Source organism: Saccopteryx leptura, chromosome 6 (genome assembly GCF_036850995.1).
Source record: "Saccopteryx leptura isolate mSacLep1 chromosome 6, mSacLep1_pri_phased_curated, whole genome shotgun sequence".
Lineage (NCBI taxonomy): Eukaryota > Metazoa > Chordata > Mammalia > Chiroptera > Emballonuridae > Saccopteryx > Saccopteryx leptura.
This window is the reverse complement of record NC_089508.1, coordinates 158,515,236-158,538,094: the sequence shown is the minus strand read 5'-3', so window position 1 is coordinate 158,538,094 and position 22,859 is coordinate 158,515,236.

Sequence of the window (22,859 nt, the reverse complement as noted above, 5' to 3'; positions counted from 1 at the left end):
CATTTCCAACTTAACATTTTAGAAATTGTTTATAATGATTATACTCTGTTGAGGTAGGAAGGAAACTAACTGGGATAAATAAAAGTTAACAAAAACATGCATTTAAAAATTATCATATTTATTATAAATATTATGAATAATAACTACTTGATGTTTACCCTGTTGCATGGAAATTGAGCAGAGGAAGAAATGTGTGGTGGATAAGACTTTAAAACTGAATGAACCTGAGTCCAAACCTCTGCTAGTTTCCTAATCAGCTGTGTCATCTTAAGGCAAACTACTTATTTTTTCTGCTCTTAATTTGCTTATCTTTAATTAAGAAAAATGGCATCTCTCTAAAAGGATTCTTATGAGGAATGAATCATTCCAAATATATACATCACTTAGAATCAAGTATATATGACACATAGCGAACTCTTTTTTTTTTTTCTTAAGTGAGAACTGGGGAGGCAGAGAGACAGACTCTTGATGTGCCCTAACCAGGATCCACCCAGCAAGCCCCCTACAGGATGATGCTCTGCTCATCTGGGGCGTTACTCCATTGCTTGATAACTGAGTTATTTTAATGCCTGAGGCGAGGCCATGGAACCATCCCTCAGTGCCCTGGGCCAACTTGCTCAAACTGAGCCAGGCTCTGAGAGAGGAAGAGAGAGAGAGAAGGGAGAGGGAGAGGGGTGGAGAAGCAGATGGGCGCTTCTCCTGTGTGCCCTGACTAAAAATTGAACCCAGGCAATCCACACACCAGGTCGACACTCTACCATGGAGCCAACTGGCCAGGGCCCATAGAGAACTCTAAAAATGAAACTGTGGTCAACATTTTGCTCATTTATTCACAAATATTTATTGTATCCTATGTCCTGAGCCTTTGCCAGATGCTGGGTTTATTTTTAAGCAGATCAGCTGTTCAAAGACAGTTGCACTAAACTTGGCCAATCAACTGTAAATATTAAATGAGAATATCTCCACTACAAGAAAATTTTCTCAGAAATATCCTACTGGGAGAGATTCACAATTACCACCTTCATTTGCAAAAGTGAGCACCTTTCTCCATGGGTAACTATTTAGTCTCCTTCTCCTAATTATACACACACACAAACACACACAAACACAATTCAAATTTTCTAGCCCCTCATAATCACTGAGTTTACAAGCAAAAATAAATAAATAAATAAAATAAAGACTCAATATGAGATGTTTCAAACAGGATAGTCTGGAAAGAGATCTGCAGTTGTTTGGAAGCATTCCTCCTCCTTCTTCCCCTTTTGATCCAAAAGTCACGAAGTACTTTGTGACTTAATAAGATATTCCAAACTGGTTTCCAATCTCTTGGCCTTATTCCTCCTGGCCCAGAAGCTACTGTGTTGCTTAATTAACTTGGGCCTGAATTACTGTTTTCCAGTTGCCTATTCAAACTCATGAGTGTTCAAAGGGAAATGTAACAAGGCAGACCAGGAAACTGCTATTTTCCCATGATCAGAATTTTTATTTGCTTTTTTCCTTCTTTTGGAACAGACCCGAGAACTTCATCCTGAACCCCAGTAGCCAGCTCCTACTGTAAAAGGACTTTTCAGTTTGCCAACTAATTAATAATACTATTTTTGAGGAGGAGAAAAGGCCTAAAGCCTAAGCCCAAAGCCCTTTGATCACTTGTTCCTAATGAAATAAAACAAGCCAAAAACTATAAGATATAAATAATTGAGTCCTAGATGTTAATGAAAGCCATATTTTGAGTGAACAGGCGTTTAATGAATTTCATGTTTCCCTTCCCTGTGCCTATAATATGTTAACACATTTACTGTTTGTCAGGGTGGGACGTGTACAGGAGGTCAGGGAGCGGGAATTAGCCAAAGGCTGCCTGATTCCGTTATTTCTCTGTGTGTGGAATAATGTTCTTTGTAGTAAAGGGCGGCAGTGTATGCTACTGGATAAATTACAGGTTACTTTTCCTCCCCAGTGGGAAAGGGGAAGGAGTGAGTGTGAGTCTAACTCTGCCTCAGGAGAAGCCATCAAGGGAATTTGGTTAATGAAATTAAACACATGTTTAGTTTCTGGGCAAAGAAAGGGGATCTTTGAATCAAAGACACTATTGTTTTTATATCCCTAATGTAAATCTAATTCCACCTTTATGCATATCTTTATTATGTAGTAACTCAGGACATGGAAAGTCTGTTAATTTAGGGAGGCTTACACATTCATTTTTGAAATCTTCAAACATGAGTGGGGCCCCGGATCTAATACATTCCTTGATCATTCTGTAAATGTCCACAGCTATGGCGGCGAAAAGACCTTGTAGAAGTATAAGACTTACATGTTCAGTTTTCCCCCCTCACTCTGCACTTCCCGCTGAATTTCTCATGCAGACGGTCTGGCTGATGCAGTCTGGTGGGGCTCTGAGTCTGTATTTGCAGTGTCCAGGGGATTGCAAGGTCATTTGTGCTGGGAACAGAGAATCTAGAATGACGGCTCCATCTTTAGCATGCTCCAGAGCAGGGGTTCCCAAACTTTTTACACAGGGAGCCAGTTCACTGTCCCTCAGACTGTTGGAGGGCCTCCACATACAGTGCTCCTCTCACTGACCACCAATGAAAGAGGTGCCCCTTCCAGAAGTGGAAGTGTGGGGGGGGGGGGGCGGTGGATAAATGGCCTCAGGGGGCTGCATGTGGCCCACGGGCTATAGTTTGGGGATGCCTGCTCCAGAGTCTCCTGGGGCTCCACTGGCTGAGCCCCGTCCCTGGAACTCTGGTGTGGTGGGTCTGGGCCAGAGAATTTGCTCTTTACCAGGCTCCCAGGTGACGCTAGCGCTGCTGAACCTGGAACTACACTCTGAGAACCAGTGACCTAAGCCAGGGGTCAGCCTGTGGCCAAAACCAGCTTGCTTCCTCTGTTTTTAGAAACCAGACTTCATTAGAACGCTGCTATGCTCAAGCATTTACCTGTTACTATACAACATATTCCTGTGGCGGCCATCACAATATATGGCACAGTTGAGTGACTGCAACAGTAGAACCCATAAAGCCTAAAATAATTACTACCTGGGCCTTTATTTTAAAAAGTGTGCTAGACCCTGACCTGGGAGAGAATGGTCTGATCTTAGGCTTTTATTTGGGGATGGGGTTGCCAGTTAATACACAGGGGCACCCACTAAACTTAAACTTCAGTTAAATGAGAATTTTTTTTACTCTAAGTATGACCCAAATATTACATGCATAAAACAAGTCTGGCAGTTTCTTACAAAGTTAAATCCACATGTCCGTGTGATGCAGTCATTCTGTTCCTAAGCATTTACCATGATAAATAAAGGCATGTACACATAAAGACTTGTATGTGAATGGTTATAGCAGCTTTCCTTTTAACTGCTAACAACTGAAAACACCTCAAATGTTTATCATCGGGTAAATGGAGAATCAAATTGTGGTACATGGCAGGATATCACTCTGCAATAAAAAGGGACCGACTGCTGATTCATGCACCATGTGCCAATCTCAAAATAATTATGCAAAGTGAAAGAAGTCTGACAAAACAGTATATACTGTATGATTCCGTTAATGTAAAATTCTAGAAAACTATTGTGCAGTGACAGAGAGCTGGTCAGTGGCAGTCGGGGGTTGGGGGTGTCAGAAGGGATAGGAGAGTTTACAAAGGGGCACAGGGAAACCGTTGAGTGCCATGAATATGTTCATTATATTGTATCAAGTGCATGCAGATGATAAAGCAAATGAAGTTGTTCATTTTAAGTATGAGCAGTTTATTGCATGTCAATCATCCCTCCACAGTGCTATGTAACAATGAGTTCACCACCCCACGTCCTGGTGCATTCGCTCCACACCCTGCAAGCTCCGGCCTGAGAACTAAGGCTGGGTTCACACTGGCTACAACTACACTGACCTGAACCCTCTGGCTGAGAGTCTAATCTCTCCTATCAGAGTATAAGGTCCCAAAAGGCAAATCCTCATACTGAGATGCCCAGGGGCTGTGCTGCTGGCTTCCTGCTCCCTGGTCTGCCACCTCCCAGGCCACTCCAGTCTGTGTTAGGTGTGTCCTGTTTCTCTGCTGTGCAATTAGAATCCTGCCAGCCTCCACCCAAGGCAGCTGGCTTCTAGTCCTGCCAGAAATGCATGCTGGTGGCGCAGACTCCCAGGTCTCAGTCCTGACCCGAGCCAGCTGCAGGCCGTGGCACGTGGCACAGAAGGACTTACTCGCCTTCTGCTGTGTGTCTCTGCATCTCCCCAGGGCTCCGCCGGCTTCCTGGGTAAAGCCTTCTGCCATGTCCCAGAGAGTGGACTGGGAAGCAGCCTTGATCTAATCTGTCTAGGAGCAAGGTCTGAAGGTTAAAAATTGAAACTGGTGTCATTGAATTAATGTCACTCCCTTTGGTTATCTGCCCTGATGGTTTGGCAGGATCTGATGGGAGCAGAGTGTGTATAATCAGAGATGTCGTCCTGCCCCTGGCCCAGCAGAGGTGGCTGCCGGCCAGGCAGGCATGTGGCCTCTCTCTCTCTCTCCAGCAGCAACTGAGTCAGGGAATTCTAAGAGGAAAGACATTACGACATGGGATTAGCCTTTTCCCCAACAATCTTTCTGAAACACGAATAATTTCCCCTAAAACAGCATTCTGCACAATCTCATCATGATTCTCAAATATTAAATAAATCAATATAACATGACATGGTGAATGCAAAATAATCCCTGTGGAATTATTATGGAATGATTTATCAGTACTAATGTCTAATTTATTGAAAAATTCCCAATCCCAACAGCCATACTTTCCTGACCACAGCTCAATTACTCCAAGATGCCAGTAGCTCTGAGATCCTTAAAGGGATTGCAGCTGTTCAGGTAAGGAACTTCCCAAAGTGAGGGAGGTCAGGGGGTCTCTCCATGGAGCTGGCTCAGCAGGCAGAGCACCAGAGGTCAGGACACACTTGTTCTTCTCAGGAATCAAGGCCCATTATAAAGTAGAGACCACAGGCCCTCCACCTACCTGGGACATGGTGGCTCTGCCTTCTCCTCTGCCCTTCTCCATCCTGAAAAGCTGCTGAGACTGCTCTTCCATCATGCCCAGAATTCACCAGGGCAGACGCCAGGCCCCTAATGTGGGCCGCCACAGATCCCTGCCCCTCCCAGAGCAACCTTCATGATGCAGAAGCAATAAAAATGCTTCCTACATCCTCTGCTCTGCAGTAGACACTGTGAGTACATTGCCTTATTCAAGCCTCACAACCAGCCTGTAAGTTAGCAGCTACTAATGCCAATTTCACAGCTGAGAAAGTTGAGGATCAAGGAGTCTACTGATGCTTCTCAAATTGTACTGTGCATTGACTTATCCGGAGAGCTTGCTAAATGCCAAAGACTGGGTGGTTGCCTATTTAATCACCATACTCAATCAGAGCCAAAATGGGACCCAGATCTGCCCAACACCAGGCCTGGGAACTCCTACTTGACAGTATGTCATGTGAGGCACGGGGATATTGTGATGGATAAAAAGTACCCACCAGGCAGATACTACCCTACTCCAGGTGCATGAAGGGCTGCCTTAATACTGGGAACAAATTCCTGCAGCAGGGAGCCATGCATGAGAGGGGAGGGAGCAGAGGATCAGGAAGGAAATTACAGAGCTCAGCCTTCAAAAAGATGCAGAACTCAGTCCCAGGGAAGGAGAGAGTTACATCAAAGGGCACTGCAGTCTCCAAGGGCAGCACAGGCAAAGAAAGGCCCACACCTATGAGGACTGAGGGCTAGTTCCTGACGGTGGGGTTTCTAGTGTGGCTGCTGTGTGTCCTGTGTGTCCCACCTGCACAGTGTTTGGCTTTGTTAGCAGTTTCTGGTGTCTTCCAGTCCTGAGTCCCTCACACTGCAGGCCCCGAGGAAGTAGGTCGGGAGGGCTGGACTAGCACTGCAGCCAGGCACTGGGAGGGCTCAGGATTCGCCCAGTGTCTGCCTGGTTCTGGCCACCTGCTCGGGCAATCTCCTTCCCCTCCCTGGCCATTCCAGACCACGTGAGACAGAGAGGAAGGTGGGGACTGAAAATGTGCTTTGCCACACTCTACCCTGGAGATGGGTTGCGAAGCAGGGGGTGGGAACCCACTGTCTAAGGACTCTCAACCCTGGCTGCATAGTCAAGACATCTGGAGGACTTTAAATTATATTTATTTATCTACCTATTTATTTATTTATTTATTTTTCTGTGTCAGTGTGTCTGGAGGGAGTCCCTGGCATCGGTATTTGAAACGCTCCCCAGAAGATTCAAACATGAAGCCTGCCTGGGTTTAAAAGCCCTGATGAGCACAAACCCAGAAAAGCTTGGGGCTCTGGAGCCAGCAGGAGCCCTGGAAGAGGAATAAACAGCTCAGACACCGGCACAGCTGGGACAAAGCTCAGGATGCTTCTTTTACAATATAAAGAACTGAAACAAAAGAGGGTAAGAGGCAAGCATCTGAACTACATGCAGTTTGTCAAGATTTTCTAAGATTAAATTCCTTTTTTAATAATATTTATGGGTCATACCTGATTATATCAGAAATATACAGCTGCTGCAGAATATTTGAAATTTTTTTAAAGTGCAAAGAGGAAAATAAAACTCTGATGACCCAGAGATAAGCACCCTAATGGATGTGTCTTTCTATTCTCAGGTGCGTTCGTAATAAACACACAACCACGTGGAGCTATCAGTCTAGGATCACACCGCCCATACAACTCTCACTCTGATACTACTTCTACTTCGTGCTTATTTGATTGTTAATTGTCCCCCCCACATCCAGAAAGAAAACCCTAAAGACAGGAACTACTGTATTCCCCCATGTATAAGACACCCCCATGTATAAGACAAACCTTAATTTTGGGGCCCAAATTTTAGGAAAAATATGTATTACATAAAGTCATTGAACTCAAGTTTTATTCATCATAAAATTCATACAACTCATCATCACTGTCAAAATTCCCATCCATCAGCTTGTCCTCATCTGTGTCTGATGACGAATCACTGTCTTCATATATTGCCTTATCCTCAGTTCCATCTATGGCATTTGAAATGTCACAACCATGTATAAGGTGCACCCAGTTGTTAGACCCCAAATTTTTTGAAAAAGGGTGCATCTTGTACATGGGGAAATACGGTATGTCTATTGTTTTCTCCTCTCTCTTCCCAGTGCTAGAGAATCCAGCACACAGAAGGGCACAAAAGGTAAGCAATCAATAAGTGCACAACCAAATGGGACAGCAAGTTGATGCTTCTCTCTCTCTCTCTCTCTCTCTCTCTCTCTTTCTCCCGTCTCCCTTACTCTCCCCCTCCCCACCTCCTCGCTCTCTCTCAAATCAATGGAAAAAATTTAAATGCTCAGTACATTTCCTGGCACATCATAGTAAGCTCTAAGTACAGTGTGGAGGGAGGCTATCTTAAAGACACACAGACCTAGAAAAAGAAGCACTGAACTTCACTTGACCTTATCTACAAAGTTCGGCTTTAGAAGACAAATAAAAGCAGACTCAGAGAGTATTCTGTTTCTATCCTATCACCTTAGATCTTGGGTGCCATCTTCAACACACATGGAAAGCACCTCGGGACAATGCCCAGTAAAGCTGACTGTTAACAACCTTGTTTTCCTTTCTCACATCCTACTTCAGAGGTAGGACTGTGCTGAAACAGAAGGGGCTTCACCTCAGCCCCACACTCCTAAAGATGGTGTTGCCGGTTCACAGCATGGTCTGCCCCTGCTGGGGCAGGACCCTGGGTCTAAGAGGGCAGCTTCGCACCTGGCTCTGGGGAAGTTGACTTGGGTCCCTTATCACCTTTTGGTAATCACTAGCTGTTTTTAATTACATTATGATCTGAGAACCCTAACAGAAGTGTCAACAGAGGAGGGATCCCCAGCATCTGGGAAAGAGCCTTCCACATGTAAACTAAATAAATATTTGATAAGAATTTTCCGAATAATAAATTGAAATGACGCATATGGATTTTATGTGATTGAGTTTCTTTTTACTAACTGCCATTTTATCTCTACTGAACACAAAAGATTGGCCTTATATGAGTGTTAACTACTCTTATTTCAGCCTGAACATGACAGTGCCCTCACTATTATCTCTTCCCTCCTTAAAAGTGCCCCAAACTGGCCCTGGCCAGATGGCTCAGTCGTAGAGTGTGAGCCTGGCCTGTGGAAATCCTGGGTTCGATTCCCTGTCAGGGCATACAAGAGAAGCGCCCATCTGCTTCTCCACCCCTCCCCCTCTCCTTCTTCTCTGTCTTTCTCTTCCCCTCCTGCAGCTGAGGCTCCATTGGAGCAAAGTTGGCCCCGGGCGCTGAGGGTGGCTCCATGGTCTCTGCCTCAGGCTCTAGAATGGCTCCAGTTGCAAAGGAGCAACACCCCAGATGAGCAGAACATCGCCCCCTGGTGGGATTGCTGGATGGATCCTGGTAAGGCGCATGCAGGATTCTTTCTCTCTGCCTCCCCGCTTCTCACTTTGGAAAAATACAAAAAAAAAAAAAAAATGTGCTACAAATCCTGAACCTGGAAAACAGAGGAAGACTGCACATTTGTCCCTGGGTTAACTCCAAATGGTTCTTCTCTCTCATGTACCTGGGAAGCATCCTTGTTAGGGAACCTGGAGTTTTGGCCAGGGCTCTTCTGTAGTAATGATCAAGCAGATAAATTATCCCCAGCAATTTAGGTGGTTGTAGCTTCACAAAGCTACAGAAGTCACACAGACTACAGCCTGGGACAGGCTGGTGGCAGTGGCCACTCGAGTCAAACTGCCAGTGCTTACCGAAATATGCTTAATCTGCTTTTGGAGAGGCTACCGCAGTGGTGAAGAACATGAACTTGTGAATCAGACAGACCTGGGAATAAGTCATGGCACCCAATTCCTTTCCTGTGACTTTGAACAAGTCATTTCTCATCCCTCAGCCTCTAAAGTGATGGCATGTGTGCCGACCTTACAGGGCCACCATGAGGACTGAATGGGATGAATGCAGACCAAGGGTTTAGCACAATGTTTGGAATATTGAAACACGCAACGGTGGTTGTAATCATTAAAATCATAATCGCAAATTAAGGCAACTTAATTTTTTGCAAGGTCCATTCTTGCAATAAAGACGATACAAAGTTTTTCAAATGGCCTCCAAAGACCTGCTGCTTTTTTATTTCTTCCTTTGTCAGCTGATCAATAAGGAAGCTAAGCTCAGAATAAAGCAAGGAAGAGTCAAGAGCTTGGCCTGATGTGAGTAACACCGCCCCTCAGCCCCACCCTCCCCAGGTGGCAGTGAGCCTCCCTCCCACTTCCCTGCCTCTGCTCTAAGTTCATTTCCACCAAGCGTCAGGGCTGCTAGAAAAAGGAGAGAATAAAGCCCTATATGATATTTCATCTAAGGTGAAAATAGGTTTCCTGGGATGAAACCAGTAAGACAAGCTGGTTTTTATGATAGGTTAAATTCTTTGCAGATTCGATGTAGAATAAATTTAGATCATAGCATTCAACAGCTAAACAGCTACCCAGACACTAAATTGAATAAAAATCTAACGTCAGGGCACTGCCAATGAATGCAGTCTTTGTGCAACATGCTTTTTATCATTTGCTTGTTCATTTCTTTCAATACTGAACCACCTTTGGGTTGAGTCTTGAATCATTTTTCCTATCTATGTGAATGCTTCAAAAGCCAAGCCTGGGATCAGGAGGAGATGCAGACTGAGAGGGCGCTGGCCTGAGGGAGGCTGCGATGGACGGGTGGGGCCTGGCCAGCCTGGCTTCCTTCAGAACGAGCTCATGCTTCCTAACTGTGCACAGACTAACGGACACAACAGTGTCAGGAGCCGATCAACAACTGCTGGCTGACAAGGTCACAGCAGGAGAAGACCCACAACTGCTGGCTGACAAGGTCACAGCAGGAGAAGACCCACAACTGCTGGCTGACAAGGTCACAGCAGAAGAAGACCCACAACTGCTGGCTGACAAGGTCACAGCAGAAGAAGATCAAAAACTGCTGATTGACAAAGTCACAGCAGAGAAGACCAATGGCTGCGGGTTGACGAAGTCACCCAAAGGAGAGACACAACGATACTTCCCCCTTTGACTTTTTTAATTAATCTGGCCTTATATCCCCCCTTTTCTGGGTGTATGCTATTATTTATGGCACAGGGATAATAGTACCGTGCTTTCCCTGTAGATTCGTAGTAATTTCTTTGGAAATGAGACAGAGGGTGTGAGTTCCACAGAAAAGCCTGTGGGCCCCTTGAGCTGGGCTCATAGACATAAGAGGCTGGCTATGATATCCCTCGTAAAGGGTTAAGTCTGTAGGAGAATTCCTTCTTAATCATGTTAGAAAGAATAGATTGTGACTTGTGAATGGGTAGGAGGCAGTGGCTGTGCACAGAGCACCTTTCAGCCTTCACTTAATTCAACATTTTTCCTCCCTAGCCTTTTCATGTGATAGAGTAGAGAAACATTCCTTTCTTCTTGCTTATTTGATCTGCAGATAGTGGTACACTCTGAGAAGAATAGAGTTAGAACTTAACTAGTGTTTAAATATAATAAATAAGTAATATTTGACTAGACAATAGTATCTTAGGTAAGGTATAGTAGAATGGCCCATTGTGTGGCCTAGGATGAGAGCGCAGTCAGCAAGAAAAGAATGTTTTACTAAGAGAATTGTCTTTTGACTAAAGGCAATTGCTAGGCTTTCTCAATGAGATGTTCTCATGAGATTTATATGCTTTCCAAAATTTTTTGATAATGAGAGGAATGTAGGGGAATCCATAGAAGTAATAACAGTTAATGTCTTCTGAAATTATGTTGCTACTAGGCTATCTTGCAAGTGCACTCTGTATATCTTTGGGTGAAAGCTATTCTTAATGTTATGTCAATTTCTTTATAGGCAAGCCTTTTAGAATCTTGTGAGAAAAAGTAGGACACTGCATAAACTCAAGGCCATTTACCTGAGCAAGCGGTGGTCCATTGTTAGTCCTTAATGATTTCGTCTGCTAATCTCTCTCTGCCCCTTGACTCACAACAGCAGTAAAGTTAGTTAACTATTAGTACTAATACCTTAAAAGCTTTTACCGATGTTGTTATCGCTATTCAAGTTATTTTGTATTTTGAATGATTTGCTACCTGGTTTGTGATTTATAGATATAAATTAACTGTTATCTGAAAACATGTAAACATAGTGAAACAAAAGCAATAATTAACACCATATAATTGACTCAGTGTGTGTATAAAAAGGGACCTATACTAGCATTTGAAAAGAGAGATGCCTGGCAGTAAATGCTAACAAGAGAATAAAGAGAAAGAAAAGAATTCTGCTCTCTCACTAGATTTCGCCGACACCGTCTCCTCCTGTGGGACCCCTGGATCCCCCCCCGGGGCTGGACCCCGGCACAACAGAATGCCCATTTCTCACTTCCCAGGGAGAGGAGACATTAAAAAGGGGATCACACATGTTCTTCTTTGGACGTGCACCCCTCTCCCTGAATGTTGCTCCCTAAAGAGGGGACCAGGACAATTCATTGACTCAGTAACCATGTCTTGAACAGCTGCTTTGAGTCTGGCTCTGTGCGAGGCAATGTGAACAGTGAATAAATCGTACCTCGCTCTTGCCATCATATAATCCATCACCTACTGAAGGGTAGAAATAGGTGGAGAAGGAAGTCTGAAACTTGTATAATGTAATGTGGAAAGGGTACGATGCTTTGGGAGCGCAGGCAGAGGCATCTCTCCCAATACACGGGGCTCAGCAGAGAGAAGCTGGGGGAAGGGGAGGCCGTGGTCCTGGAGCGAAGATCTGAAGGATGGCCCGCAGAGAGGCAGGAGATGAGGAGAGAGGAGGGCTGGTGGGGAGTGGAGGGAGAGGGAGGCAGGGCGGAGTGACACAATTCCTAGTTCTTTCGGCTCATAAACCATGTGCCTTTTGCTCTCTGGGGATGTTTGAAGCTATACGTTATTTCCACAGTAGAGACATTGTTTCCTTCAAGCCCAGAACAGAAATCCTTGGGCAACTTTTCCTCTGAACATCATTAGGAAGACTAATGTCAGTCTCACACTGCATATCATATCCTTGCTGAGAAATTCATCCAAACTTGCTGGCAAACCCCTATTTCTATTTTTGGTGAGTCATTGGGTATTTGTATTAGTCCTGACCACTTAGAACCAAAGACCTAGTAGCTTAATCAGTGGATGAAAAGATGAAAACAATAGGGGTGCTGTTCATATTCTATCATGTTACAGTGAAGCAGACAAGATTTCAGGGACAGAAGCCCCTGCCCTTTCAAGCCCCTGACCTGTGGCTGTAAATGACAGCATCTATTCTAACATCTAAGAAAACCACCAAACTAGGCCCTGGCTGGTTGGCTCAGTGGTAGAGCATCGGCCTGGCGTGCAGGAGTCCTGGGTTTGATTCCTGGCCAGGGCACACAGGAGAAGGGCCCATCTGCTTCTCCACCCCTCCCCTTCTCCTTCCTCTCTGTCTCTCTCTTCCCCTCCTGCAGCCAAGGCTCCATTGGAACAAAGTTGGCCTGGGCGCTGATGATGGCTCCATGGCCTCTGCCTCAGGTGCTAGAATGGCTCTGGTCGCAACAGAGCGACGCCCCAGATGGGCAGAGCATCACCTCCTGGTGGGTGTGCTGGGTGGATCCCAGTCAGGTGCATGTGGGAGTCTGTCTGACTGCCTCCCCGTTTCTAACTTTAGAAAAATACAAAAAAAAAAAAAAGAAAAGAAAACTACTAAACTGTTTTGTGACTTACTACACTAGCTTGATTGGTCAGACACTGCAACATATATGACATAAATGAAAGGAAATGGCAGCATTCCTTTGCAATGCCAAGGAAGCAATTACTGCAAACGAGGACATTTACTAAAAAATAACTATCTTAGAATTCACCTTGGCAGGAAAATGATGTAAGACCTTCTGTCAGAGTCCATTCCTTTTTCACAAAGGGACAGAACACTTCCAGAGCGCACCAAGAAAGTGTATTTCTAAACAATACCTGTAGGAAATTCATTTCTTTACCTAATAACATATGTATTTTACCTCTGGGCCTCTTACGGTCTCCTCACTTTCCTGAATTCTTTCATTGGTTCTATATGGTGAAATTTCTATTGGCAAGGCTTACCCCATGACAATTGCAGGGGCATTACTTGAAGAAGGCCAGCGATGGCCACCAAGGCCAGTCCCCATGCATCAGAAAATGGGAGGATATTCATTACTTTGATTTAAAGGGCATTTAAGATTTGTGCAGGAACAAGCAGAGGAGACCTTCCTTTTTTCCTTGGACAGTGTAGTTCAAGGCCAGCTGTGAGCTTGCCACTAGCAGCAGCCATTTGTGAAGAAAACAAGAAAAGGAGAGGGAGAGAGAGCGGGAACTGAGACAGGCAACGTGTGGAGCCTAAGATGCAGCCATTGCTACGGAAGGTGGAGCAAAGGAGAAAACTCGGGTTCCGGTTAGAACATTGTAACTGGACCAAGCAGGGACTCAGCACAGAAACATTGCCTAATGTTTCAGTTTTGTGAGCAAGAACTGACCCCCACTTCCATTTTTCTTTTTGTGTAATTTTGTTGGTTATTTTTTCTCTCTTTAACAACCAAAATATTCCTAAATGGTGATGGGAGACAAGTAGGCTCTGGGATTATTTAATTTGCTTCAGTTTACTGCCTGGGAATGTTCACTCCAAGTATTAACCATTTGTGTAAACAATACCTACCAGTATTTTCTAAGCAGAATTCACTATGGATATTTGCTATTTCAACCTATCGTTAGAACTATGACATGTAAAAGTCTGTCAAACCTATCAGATCATAATGATTACTGTATAATAGCATATTCTAATGAGGCTTTATATTCAAAATTGAAGTTCATCAGTTAAGATAATTACATTTGGAACACTAGGGGTTGGTAATACATTAGAGCCCTTAGGGTCTCCTCAAATGAGACTCAGTTTAGAACGTGAGCAGCCACTAACAGGGAAACAGGGACGTGGCCAGAGCAGGGAGATGGCGTGCTCGCGAAGCAGTGCCCTTGCCAATGCCAGATGCTCGTGCTGTGCACACCACATCTTCCTTCCTACTGCTACCACCGAGGCCCAGAGCCTGTGACAGGGAGAGTGGGAGCCGCTCGGAGGGACCTCATCCTTCCTAGTGCCTGTACAGTGACACTGCACACCAGATCATTCTTATCTGCAGGGGTATAAAAAGTCCAGCTGTGATCTCTTAAACACATTCAGTAGACCCTAAAATTAAGCCGCACTTGGCCTTGACCAGAGCTTACTGGGCTCTGGCAGAAGAGGAATGGGGCACTGCTAGGTCTGGGCGGAGTGGTGTCTTTTTAAGCCCAATGTTAATGGCAGCCCAAGTTCTGTCCTTCGTAGGGGTGTTCCCTTTGCTCCTGGCATTCATCTGCTGCTGTAACAGCTAAGGCTAGAAACGGCTGTTCTAATGGAGGCCAGAGCCAACAGAACACCATGTTTAACCTGACACATGAAAAGAAAATATCATAACTATTATTAATGAGTAATAATTAATAATAACACATGTAGAAATAAACATGTTTATGGATTTTGATACTGTATTTCTTTAAAATACTATATACTTTCTATTCTCTATAACTGCTTAAAGGCTTGACTTTTTTATTTTCACATTTCTTTAAAAGATAATCGACTGCTTAAGGTAAAAATAATAACAATGTGTTGTGGTGTTCACAACAAAGGTAGAAGTGTGTATATATACATATCTAGCTATCACAAAGGAGCACAAAGGTCAGGATGGGGCAAATAGTGGGACAATGTGGCAACATTCTTAGAATGCTCACAAGTGGTTCAGTATTATTTGAAGTTAGCTGTGAAAAGTTAATGTTGCAGATAGGAATCTCTAATGCTAACCAACTACAAACTAACAAAAAGTTATACCTAAAAGGTGAATAAAAATTATAAATTTGAATATTAAATTATACCCAATTTATCCAAAAGAAAGCAAAAAAAAAAAAAGCAAACAAAAAACAAGAACCTATGAGACTTTGTTATGGGCTGAATTGTGTCCCTTCAAAAAATTCATATGTCAAAGTCCTAAGCCCAAGTACCTGGCTGTATTTGGAGATACATTTCAATGATGTAATTAATGTGAAATGAGGTCATTCTCATGAATCCTAACCTAATTATAAGAAGAAGAAATCTGGGCACAGGCTCAGAGGGAAGCCAGAGAGATGGCCATCTATAAGCCAAGGAGAGAGGCTTAGAACAGATCTTTAACCAGGCTCAGAAAGGACCAACTCTGCCAACACCTTGGTCTCAGACTCCCGGCCTCCATAACTGGGAAAAAATCAACTATGCTATGGAGCAGCCTGTAGTACTTTCAGCACCCAAGCAAGCTAAACAGACATAAAGAAAACAAATGCCAAGAAGCTGAACTTGAAACCCAACCATACCCATACTTACTTTAGATATCAATGCATTAGCATTGTATATAAAATAATTATCAAACTTGATAAAAAGCAAGACCCAACTATGTGCACTTCGCAGGAAACATACTTTAAATATATAGGCACAGACAGGCTAAATGTAAAAGTGTTGAAAAAGATGCACCATGCATATACAAGACATAAGAAAGCTGGCATAGCAATGTTCTATCCAACGGAGAAGACTTCTTTTTTTTTTTTAATTTTTTTTTATTTTATTTATTCATTTTAGAGAGGAGAGAGAAAGGAAGAGAGGGAGACAGAGAGGGAGAGAGAGAGAGGAGAGAGAGAGAAGGTGGGGAGGAGCTGGAAGCATCAACTCCCATATGTGCCTTGACCAGGCAAGCCCAGGGTTTCGAACCGGCGACCTCAGCATTTCCAGGTCGACGCTTTATCCACTGCGCCACCACAGGTCAGGCCCGGAGAAGACTTCTGAAGAAGGAAAATTACCAGAGAACAAATAAGGACCTTTAATAATGATCAAAGGGCAATTCATTGACAAGACATAAGTATTGTAATACGTACATGGATCCACTGTATTTGTATTATTCTGGTAAAAAACAGTTGGAAAATTAAATTAAATTTATAATAGCAACCAAAACATCAAACATATTAAACCTAATAAAAATATGTAAGACCTCTACACTTAAAATTACAAAACATCCTCAGAGAAATTAAATAAAATCAAAATCAATGGATTGGTATACAATTTTCATGGATCAGAAGCATCAAAATTGTTAAGGTTTCTGTTCTCTCCAAGTTGATCTGTAGATTTATTATAGTCCTATGTAAAATCCCAGTAAACTTTGTTAAAGAAAATAGCAAAATAAGCTTAAAACTTATATGGAAATTGAAAGGGTCTAGAATAAGAAAAACAACCTTGAAAAACAATAAAGTTAAAGAATTTATATTCTATAATTTCAAAATAAAGCCACAATAATCAAGACAGTATAGTATTAGTGTAAAATAGATCAGCAGATCAATAAGGGAAAAAATGAAGAATCCAGATATAGATCCACACATACAAGTACAATTTCAAAGTACAAAGTCAATGGGAAAAATAAAAGCTGTTTAACAAATGATGCTGGAATAACCAGATATTTGTACAGAATAATTAAGAAGTCTCAGCCCCATTTCATGCCATAGACAAAAAAGGTCATTTGAGTTAGATCATATTTTTAAATGGAAAAGCTTAGAGAATAAAACTTCTAGAAAAAAAAAAGAATATGTTTGTAACATGGAGTAGGCAAAAGATTTCTTAGGCAGAACATAAAAATCACTCATAATAAAGGAGGATTGGGAGGTAAATTTGACTATCAAATTGAAATATTTTTGTTCATCAAAAGATCTCATTCTGTAAATAGGCAAGCCATTGAATATGAGAAAATACTTCCAAACATATTTATTAAATTACTCATATCTAGAATAAGAAAGCAACCTAATAAAAAAATAGACAAGAAACTTTAAAAAAGAAAATAAAGCCTGACCGGTGGTGACACAGTAAATAGAGTGTTGACCTGGGACACTGAGGACCCAGGTTTGAAATCCCATGATCACCAGCTTGAGTATGAGGTCATAGACATGACCCCATGGTTGCTGGCTTGAGCAAGGGGTCACTGGCTCTACTGGAGCCTCCCCCCATCAAACACATATGAGAAAGCAATTAATGAACAACTAAAGTGACGCAACTATGAGTTGATGCTTCTCATCTCTCTCCTTTCCTGTCTAAATAAATAAACAAACAAACAAACACATGGTCAACAAGGTTCTAAACAACTCTCATTATTATGAAATGAAAATTAAAGCCACTATGAGGTATTATTTCAGACACACTAGAACAGTTAAAATAAACACAACTGATAAAACCAAACATCGCCAAAGGTGAACGAATAGGCCTTTATGCATTGCTGGGTGTATTTTAACATTGTACAACAATTTCAGACAGTTTCTTATTAAAGTTAAATATTTGGCAGTTTCTTATTAAAGTTAAATATTTATGTACCCTATAACCCAGGAATTCCACTCCTAGGTACAGACCCAAGAGAAATAAAAACACAGGTCTACAAAAAGACTATTAAGAAGATGATCATAGTAATCTTACATCAGATAGAATTTGGTCTAATCTTAAAAACAAAATTAAAAAAGAAAAAGTGTCACAGGCTGCATCCCAGCTGTGTACACGGGGCTCTCTTGAGAGCAGGCCCTGTGGGAGTCCCAAGCCCTCCGCCCTCATTTTCCTCATCTACACAATTTCCATTTCCATCGAAATTTCACAAAGATGCATTTGGCCACATTCCTACACAGCTAGAATTACAACCGTGGGTTCTGGTACTGTGGGTTTTTCTTAATAAATGAAGGGATTTATGCCTTCCCAACCTGGATTTACAGGGACGGAGCTGAGGATTAAAAGGCAGATGCAATGAGAACTTAAGCAGATTGACCACAAATTATTATTGGTATGCATGAGTTACAGGCCCAAGATTAAGGCAAGTCTCTCTCAAGAGTACTTCCTTCTTCGATTCCCGGCCAGGGCACACAGGAGAAGCACCCATTTGCTTCTCCACCCCTCCTCCTCTCCTTCCTCTCTGTCTCTCTCTTCCCCTCCCGCAGCGAGGCTCCAATGGAGCAAAGATGGCCCGGGCGCTGGGGATGGCTCCTTGGCCTCTGCCCCAGGCGCTAGAGTGGCTCTGGTCGCAAAAGAGCGACGCCCTGGAGGGGCAGAGCATCGCCCCCTGGTGGACAGAGCGTCGCCTCCTGGTGGGCGTGCCGGGTGGATCCCGGTCCGGTGCATGTGGGAGTCTGTCTGACTGTCTCTTCCCGTTTCCAGCTTCAGGAAAAAAAAAAAAAAAAGAGTATTTTCTTCAATAGTAACAGACAGGAAAAGCCTTTTTCTTTTTAATCATTCTCTAATGAGAAACAGTTTAAACTGGGGGACGTCTCTGCACAGTACATTGAACAGATGTAGGGACACGCCGGAAATATCATTCAGTAGCAGAACTAAAGCCGTTCTGTGTGACAGAAGCACAGCAGTTAGGATGAATGCTCAGGACAACTGACAACCAAAACTCTGAAACACGCATCACAGGGTCGATCTGAGACACACACACTCAAGTTAAATGCTGCACGATTCGTCCCCAGGACTACTCTGTTGAGCTTGTTCAAAATCCTTGAGTGGCTTCCCATTCTCTCAGGAGAAAACAGCAAATCCTCAGCATGCCCTGCAAATCCCCACGTGGTCCAGACCCTCCTGACTTCCCTAGGAATTCAGCCCTCACTGGCTGCATATCAGTCACACTGTCCTCTAATGGGGCACACTTTCACAGCCACAGGGCCTTCGCCAATCCCACCCTGTCTGCCTGCAGTGCCCCTGTCAGCTCCTCTTCATGCTTCAGGCCATGGCTCAAGTGTTTGAGAACCATCAGCCATCTTCATAACTCTTAAATTTATAATCAATATTTAATTGTGTAATTAACGTATTAATATTACCTGTGTCTACCTTCACCTTTAGATAGAACTTTCATGAGAACAGGCCTTGTGTCTACTATACTATTTTATTAATGTTTACACAGGCAAATACTCAGTAAATAATCACTGACCATGTAAATAAATGAATTTTCATCCTTGATCAATACCAGAAGCTTGGACTATAAATCTCCAGAGGCAACAAATCTTTAAGCTGAAACTTAGGGTCACTTGGCTCCATGACACCTGACAAAGCTGGCTGGAAGAGACTACTATAGAATCATGGTTACTGTGTCTGCAAAAGAATGGACAGCCATTCATTTACGTTCTCACCCTGTCCTGTTCTCTCATTCCTGGGGCTGTATTTGTGTTTCCATGCCCCCTGCCATGCGGCTCCTTATGTCTTCATTTCATTCATCACATGTCTATTGCTGGTCATTGTTGCTTTTCCTCAATCCCCTTCCAGAAGTCAGGACATACCTGTGATTTGGCTAAATCACAGATATTCACTGTTCATGGCCCCCAGGCTCCTGACTGATGGCTTTCTTATCTTCAAAGTACTTACCTGCCATATTATTTAGAATTTGTTATTCTTAGAAAATATTCAGAAGATATATTATTTTCTCTCTCTCAATTCAAAGGCATACTATTCTTTGTTTTAGGCCATGAACTTTAAGGTAAAAATAACATTTCTAATCCTGCAATGAGTTGAAGGAGCCTCATGACATTTACCACTAAATGTACCATGGCTCTCTTTAATAATCCTTTTAAAAACAATAATGAGAGGAGAAACTAAGATGGCAGTGGAACAGGTGGAAGTTACACTCACCTCCTCCCAAGACCAAACCAGAATTACAACTATAGAACAATCAACCTGAAAAACCATCTGAAGGCTAACTGAATAGAAATCTCATAACCAAGGGTTTACAGAAGAAACCACATAGAGACTGTCCTACCCTGCTGAACTACAGCTCTTGAAAAGGTCTGGGTAGGATGGGGGACACACTGAGTTGTGTGGCTCTGGGCTGGGGGTCATTTTTTCCTCAGACTCCTGACCAGTGCAGAGCTCTCCCCATGCACAGCCAAACCTTAGTCTGTGTGAGCCTGATGAATTCTGCTGGACACACCCTAATGACTCTTTAAGACCCCAACCCACCACAAAAATCTCAGGGAACCTGGTAGGTGACAGCTGGCCTCGCTTTACCGTGAGACTATTGCTGAGTGGCCTTACACCCAGCACTGGCACTGAGTTTGAATCAGTCTGGGGTACATCCATTACCACTACCAGCTGACTAACTTCCCCCAAGTTTAGTGCTCATGGAAGATGTCCAGGGTTCCTTGAGCCCTCCCATTCCTGCTCAGGCTCAACAGAGGCAGCCACGAACTGTGGATTGCTTTGTAGATCCGAACAGGTAATCCCAGGCTGGTGATAGGCAACACCTGACAATGACCTGCACTAAAATCCCTCCCAAGAGGCCCAAGAACAAACACACTCAGTGGCAGGCTTCAGATCATATCAAAGCATAACCAAATTAGGCCCACAAATAGCACACACAAGTAGAGATCTTGACACACAGTCATAGGGTCAGCCCTTGCACATCAGCTCATACTGTGGTCAGGGTCAGTTCACATAGTCAGCTAGCCTGAGGGTCAAGCCCATCCATGGAGAGGCCAACAGAAACACTCAGCTACAACATGAAGACTCACATACCCATGCATAGGACATTCATGAAGCACCTAGCTCAGGAGATCAGAGAGAATGTACAACTGAGCCCCATAGGACATCCATTGCATAAGTCCACCATACCAAGACTGGAAGACACAGCAGATCTATCTAATACACAGAAACAAACAGAGATAAATACAGAAACAAATAAGAGGGGGGAAATACCTCTGCGCCTCCCAAAAGAAATGCTCACAAAAAGAGATAAATAATTGAAGGCAAGATATCTACCAGATACAGAGTTCAAAACAATGTTTATAAAAATGCTCAAAACACTTAGAAGAAGGATGGATGAACTCAGTGAGAATTTAAACAAAGAGACAGTAAGAATATATATATATATATATATATATATATATATATATATATATATATATATATATATATATATATCCCAAAGCATCACAGAAAGAACCAATCAAAAATGAAAAATAAAGCCCTGGCTGGTTGGCTCAGTGGTAGAGTGTCGGCCCAGCATGTGGAGGTCCCAGGTTTGATTCCTGGCCAGGGCACCCAGAAGAAGCACCCATCTGCTTCTCCACCCTTCCTCTTCTCCTTCCTTTCTATCTCTCTCTTCCCCTCCCGCAGCCAATGCTCCATTGGAGCAAAGCTGGCCCAGGCACTGAGAATGGCTCCATGGCCTCTGCCTCAGGCACTAGAATGGCCCAAGGAACAATGGAGCAACACCCCAGGTGGGCAGAGCATCGCCCCCTGGTGGGCATGCCAGGTGGATCCCAGTCAGGCACATGTGGGAGTCTGTCTGACTGCCTCCCCACTTCTATATCTGAAATGAAGAATACACTAGAATAAAGCAATATTAGGTTAGACGAAGCAGAAGATCAAATCAGTGATTTGCAAAACAACATAGCAGAAAACAGAGCAGCAAAAAAAAAAATTTAAAGTGAGACTTGTTTAAGGGACCTACAGACAACATCAAATGTATTAACATCCACATCATAGGGGTACCAAAAGGACAAGAGAGAAAGATCGAAAACCTATTTGAAGAAATAATTACTGAAAACTTCCATAACCCAGTAAAGGAAAAACACACACTGTCCAGGAAACACACACAGTCCCAAACAAGATGAACCCAAAGAGGCCCACATCATGTCACAGTGTAATTAAAATGGCGAAGGTTAAAGACAGAAAAAGAATACTAAAAGCAGCAAGATAAAGGAAGTTACCTATAAGGCAGCTCCCATAAGACTGTAAGCACAGTTCACAACAGAAACACGTCAGAAAAGAAGGGAGCGGCACAATATGTTCAAAGTGATGAAAAGCAAGGAACTAAACCATGATTACTCTACTTAGCAAGACTATAATTTAAAATAGAAAAATAAATAAATAAAGAAGTTCTCAGGACCTGGCCAGCTGGCTCAGTAGTAGAGAGTCAGCCCAGCATGTGGATGTCCCAGGTTCGATTCCCGGCCAGGGCACACAGGAGAGACACCCATCTGCCTCTCCACCCCTCCCCCTCTTGCTTCTTCTCTGACCACAGTGGTATAAAACTATAATTCAATTACAAGAAAAAGTACTGCAAAAAACAGATACATGGAAGCTAAATAACATGTTTTTAAACAATGAGTGGGTTAACAATGAAATCAAGGAAGAAGTCAAAGATACCTTAAGACAAACGAAGGTGAAAACACAAGAACACAAACTCTATGGGGCACTGCAAAAGCAGTCCTAAGAGAAAAATCCATAGCATTATAAGCCTACCTGAAAACAAACAAGCAAAAAACTCAAATAAACCATCTAACCTTAAAACTAAAAGCCCGAAATGAGTAGAAGAAAGGAAGTAATAAAGATCAGAGCAGAAATAAAAAATGAGTCTAAAAAAATACAAAAAAATCAATAGTACCAAGAGCTGGTTCTTTGGAAAGATAAATAAGATTGATAATACTTTAATCAGAATTATCAAAAAAAAAAAAAAAGAGAGGACCCAAATAAATAAATAAAAAACAAGAAGTAACACCTGCTACCACAGAAATACAAATTACAAATATTGTTGTATAACAAATTGGACAATCTGGAAGAAATGGACAAGTGCCTAGAAACATAAAATCTTTCCAAAATAAATAAAAAAAACCTCCACAAAACCTGAACAGACTGATTACAATTACTGAAATCAAAGCAATAATCAAAAACTCCCAACAAACAGAAGTCCTGGATCAAATGGCTTCACAGGTGAAATTTATCAAATATTCAAAGAACACCAACTATCCTTCCCAAATTATTCCAA